The sequence below is a fragment of the Adiantum capillus-veneris genome, chromosome 24 (assembly GCF_014529385.1).
Source record: "Adiantum capillus-veneris isolate H3 chromosome 24, ASM1452938v2, whole genome shotgun sequence".
Lineage (NCBI taxonomy): Eukaryota > Viridiplantae > Streptophyta > Polypodiopsida > Polypodiales > Pteridaceae > Adiantum > Adiantum capillus-veneris.
The window spans coordinates 53,841,487-53,846,970 of NC_140954.1; the positions used below are offsets into that span (position 1 = coordinate 53,841,487).

The 5,484-nt window shown below is 43.7% G+C and overlaps 1 pseudogene; it reads right to left on the bottom strand.

Moving 5' to 3' along the window:
- Positions 1 to 2,996: 2,996 nt before the first annotated feature.
- On the bottom strand, positions 2,997 to 5,173 carry LOC147426383 (histone H3 pseudogene; annotated as a pseudogene).
- Positions 5,174 to 5,484: the final 311 nt, after the last annotated feature.

The following is a 5,484-nucleotide window of genomic DNA, read 5'->3' on the forward strand; positions in this document are numbered from 1 at the left end:
CATGGTTTGTCGATCATTGGATGATTATTGTAATGAATGTCCGCAGATTGGGAAGAGAATGGAAGACAAATTGAAGGGTTGGGGGATGGATGGAACTATGCTATCAATCTTATAACTTTATAACTCTTGCAATTTTCAAAATGATCCCAGATGTAATCAACATGATTTGCTTCGGCCAATCATGCTTTTCAATATAATTTTTCGCATTGAGATGAGAAATCATTTTTTGGTGAAAGTGCCTTTTTTTTAATGTCTTTAAAAAATGGTCCATTATAAAAGGGGGGCCACCTAACTCATTCACTGTTTTCACTTTTGCAACTCTTGAGCTCCTCCACTCTCTATCTACACCCTAGGCTAGACATGGATGCTTCCACAACCTCTGCATCTGCATCCACATCCACCCCTTTGTCACGCTTCATCCTCTTCCTTGAGGACACCAAATACAAAGGGAAGTTGGACCTCCACACCTTTTTTACTCGTCTCCCTGACCTTCACGCCACAATTTCCCTTCACATGGATGCATTTGCCAAGATTTTTGCGTTCATGGAGGAGCACATCATAAAATATTCTGTATCTATCCCCCCACATGCAGGGATATGGGTGCCTTGCGATATTTTGCGCTATATACACAAAGGTGATCGCCCATTCTCCAAGCGGTTGCAACAATTCCAAGAAATTGCAACCGATGCAGGCCATTACTTGGACAAGCAAGCCCCAGGGGTGTCAGCGCTCAAGAAGCACAAGTTGGGGGTGGAGTACCTTTCTCGGCTCACAACATTTATCTTCTTGGTGAGCGAGGAACCTGATTTGGAGGAGCTCCGCTCACCACACCTTCATGTTGGGTCCTTTATCAAGGACACCAAGGAGCAACAGGTTATCCCCATGAACCTTGCAGCGGAAGGAAAGACACTACGGTTCGAGTGCCCCGGGGGTCTCGAGGAAGTGGTTGAGAAATCCATAGTTGTGGCTGGCCCTAGTGATACTCCAATGGCACTACCACTGATGGATGTGTCTATCCCAGAGGTAGAAATCAGCCGCTTCTCCTCAATGGTAGTGGATGGGGAGGAGTATGTGTTTCTGCATGATTTGGAGAAAGCATTTGGCCTATGCATGGATGAATGCTTGAGCGTGCTATGCAACAGCACCAAATGTCCCTTAGACAATACGCTAGATGCCCTAGAAAGTAACCTCTTGCCAGTTGGGGACTCTGTTGCTAACACTATTGCAGTTGTATGTGTGGAGGTCCTGGCAGCAGAGCAGTTGCACGTGGCTGAGGAAGAATTCCAAGCCATGCAAGCCAAGGTTGAGGCTGCTAGGATGCCTATGCCATTATGAAACCTCCCATCTGATGATCCAAAGCTCGTATATGTGGTGCATGGGAGCATTGACTTGGATGAAAAGGGCAACAGGGAGGAGGATGACAAGGAGCAGGAGGTAAACTGTATCCTAATTTTCATGTTACTATTTTATCCTTCATTGTCTTTTTTCTCAACCTTCATCGGTTTATGACAGGATGTCGTGGAGCTTGATGATTTTGCTTCAAGGACGGGTGGCAAGCGGACAGGCTTTGGGTCTCAAGCTTCCCTTGTGCATTACCTAGGACAACTCCCCCCTGGCAATGTGGCCATTATCCATAATGAATTTACTCCCCAAGCCCATTTTATGACTTGGTCGTTGAAAGCTTTGAGCAAGTTCTTGTGTTTGAGCACCATTGCTCAAGCTCCGCATCAAGTGTTCCTAGTGCGTAGATCCCTTGTATGCACAGCGTTTGGCACTGGCTTTCGTGGTAAAGTGCTTGCCCAAATAGGGATACATGCTTCCATTGGTTCAACTGACCCAAAGGCCATAGCGCAGTCCCTCTTGACTGGGGAGTTGCCTTACGCGCAAAATAGGCGCCAGGAAATGGTCAAGAAAATTATGAACTACTCAGATACATGATGTAAAATCACCGTTTTGGAAGTAATAAAAAATATTTGGAATTGTCTCTCTATCTTGAAAATTCTTTTGAATATGATTTGTCAATCTTGAAAATTGTTTCAATTGGTGATATGAAAATTGTTTTAATTGGTGACTTTGTAATTTCAAGTTTTGTATGTAATTTCAGTAAATTTCAGTAAATTTAGGTATTTTAAGTACCGTGGGGGGTAGATAAGCCTACCAAGGGCAAAAAAAATCCTGGCCACAAGGGTGCGCAAGTGGCCCATCCATCACTTTTGGATGGGCCATTTGCGCGCCCTTGTGGCCAGGATTTTTTTTGCCCCTGGTAGGCTTATCTACCCCCTAGGATACTTACAAAGCACAAATTTATTGAAATCAATTGGTTTTGCATCATTAATTTAAATGCACCCTTTTTATGGCAATTTCAACATATGTTCACACTCAAGGACAATAGAAAAGGTGAAATCAATTATGAATTTAAGTTTCCAGCACACTATCACCTGCTTTAGCTCTACCTAGTACACCCCTGCACCAAAAAGCCCAATTACATTGGACATTTGAAAATTCCAAATTAATGTTGCATAAACGCTTGGTTTCACAATATGTTAACTTTTTTGATATCCTATGGGGAATCCAAAGCTTGAAATGGACAAAAAAGGGTGGCCACAAGGCTCCATCTAAAATAATGTTGCAAAACCAATTGCTTTTAGTAAATTTGTGCTTGTTAAGTACCCTGGGGGGTAGATAAGCCTACCAGGGGCAAAAAAAGCTTGGCCACAAGGGCGCGCAAATGGCCTATAACTGATGGATGGGCCATTTGCGCGCCCTTGTGGCCAGGATTGTTTTTGCCCCTGGTAGGCTTATCTACCCCCCATGGTACTTAAAATACCTAAATTTACTGAAATTAAATGAAATTACATACAGAACTTGAAATTACAAAGTCATTTCATTACAAAGATAATAGACACAATAGACACAACTGTTGATCATATTGTCATTGGAAAGTCAAATCATTACAAAGATAAGGGTGTGCAATACAAAAAGAAGGGTAACTTTGGCTAATGCTCGAAGTCTCGTCGCAATCGACGGGCAAGCTGCATATCTTTTGGCTGTATTGTCACTCGCTTTGCATGAATGGCGCATAGGTTGGTATCTTCCAACACCGAAATGATGTGGGCTTCTGCAGCTTCTTGAATAGCCTCTAGCGCTATTGCTTGCATTCTATATTGATTTCCATAGCTTTGAAGCACCTCTTTCACTGTGCGAGAAAAGGGGGCGCGTCGAATCAAAAGCTCCGTAGTCTTTTGGTAGTGGCAGATTTCTGCAAATACCCTTGCTATTTTTCAGCGCCGCTGCGGTTGTCTTGGGGGCACTTGCACATTTGCTGGTGGGCGGCGTTTAGGCTTCTTGGAAAACTTAGACTTGCCCATGTTTACATGCTTAGGGGCTGGTTCTACAGCCTCTTCTGATACTTCCTCTTCCCTTGGCTGCTGATCTTGTTGTGTGGGGAGAGCTCCTTGGCCTCGAGGCAATGTCTTCCCCCCAACGGCCACCCAATGTGTGCGCGGTATTTCATCTCGCAGCCATGGTGGCTCACTCTCTGATTCAGTGTCTGTATGGATCACCCGAGTCTTGGATGGTCCTGCTTGTGATTGGTGGAGCGACGGCTGCTCCCTATCGGACTCTGTTGTTTGCTGGCCCTGTTCTTCTCTCCATCGTTAGGCACGTTGTTCCATTATTTTTCTAGGTGTTAAATCTTGAGGAGGTGGAGATTCAACAGTCCTCGATGACTCTCGTGCCCTACCACCATGCCCATTGCCAGAAGAGTTCCTGGAAAGGCCAGGTTTTCGTGGGTGTTTTCTTGTGCCTTTAAGCCATGGCGGCTTCTCACATCCTTGGAGGGTGTTTTTGTTGGCAGGCGGATGCTCTTTTGCGGTTTGTTTGGTGCGCTCCATTTTGTTGGTAAGAGCTTACCTGTTCTTAAGAAATGAGTGGTTTATGAGAGCATGCAATATTTATAAGGGCCCATTTAAAAAGGGCCTTGTTCACACTAATTTTGAAAAAAAAAACTATTATTTTTTAAATAAACATGTCGCTAAGAGTTGGACCCTAAGTTCACGTTTAGTGATTCACGCAGTATTCACTTTGATCCTTGTCGCACTCTGCATCGCCGCCATGCAGCATGCTTGGTGGGACCTTACGACATTTGCCACTTGTTGCTATGCTCTTGACGAATCCATTTCCGCACTTCAATAGCAATCTTGGATTGTCGTGCACGCTCCATTGTGAGCTTGCGAGCAAATGTTGTGCGAAAAAACCAGTTGAACATCCTCCTCCAAATAATTGCATTGCACCATTCCACCACCATGTCGAGTATTTTTGAAGTACACTCCCCTTGCTCGATAATGGGACTTCTCCATGCCTTGAGTGCTAAAAATTTCAAGCGGTCCATACTTTGTGCATAAAAAATGCAACATGTGCAAACAAGATATGTTGTTCACATGAGTAAATATTTGATCCACATTATTTAATAAAAACAATCTCTTGTAATAAATACACAATGTAAAATGACTTACCATGTAATGTGTGATGTTATTTTCACCCCAAGAAAGGGTGAAGACCTTGGTAAAATCCGCCAAGGCTTCTTGAAATGATTGGCGTTGTTCTTCTATTGTGCTGTTAAGGCCCATAAGCTTGACCATTTTATCAAAATGTGCCCAAACTTGCTTGTGCTTGTTTGCAAGCTCGCCATTTGAATCATTGTCAGTAGTAGCTTTGCATAACTCCTTCCAAAGCTCCCAAAGGTTACCTGCCTGCTGGTTGGAGCTGTTTTGAGCATCATATCGACTTGGCTTTCCTTGGGAAACTTTCTTCAAAAAGTGTCTAGCTTTTTGTCCACTCGTTGACACTTGTTGAGCAATTTCATGGGCCTCCCCTGTGTTCTTTGCAATAACGATAGACACATTTCCACCGTGATAACCAATGGAATTCAAGAGTACCTCCACTCTTTCGATCGCTTCCTGGGACTTTTCCAACGGTTTCATTGTGAAAGCATAGTCAATGTGGAGCTTCAATAGCCTATCAAAAATGTACATGAATGCGTGTAATGTACAAAAATGTACATTCGATAGAGGAAATGGAAAGATTGGATTCCAAGCATGGTCCTTTTGATCACGGTCTGGGGCATTGAACATGGGATATCTCAGAATAGATGCTTCCCATTCTCTACCTTCATCTCCGACATCACGACAATCTAACCCTTGTTCTCCATGCCCTTGCCATGGAAGCATGGAACCGACCTTTGCAGTGCTCTTATGTGATTTTTGTCCATTAGGTTTGTACCCTCGAGTGCAAAATGGACAAGGCATGAGAGAAGAAGCCCCTTGTTTGCAGCCAAGCAAACACTTTATGGTCTTCGAATCCCCACCTAAGTGCCACTCCACATCATATCTACCAAAACCCTCAATCTCCAACTTCTGACCTGCAATTGGAAGTGTATTACTTATGTGATCCATGGAGTTCTCTCAAAAATCCATGAAAGTACTC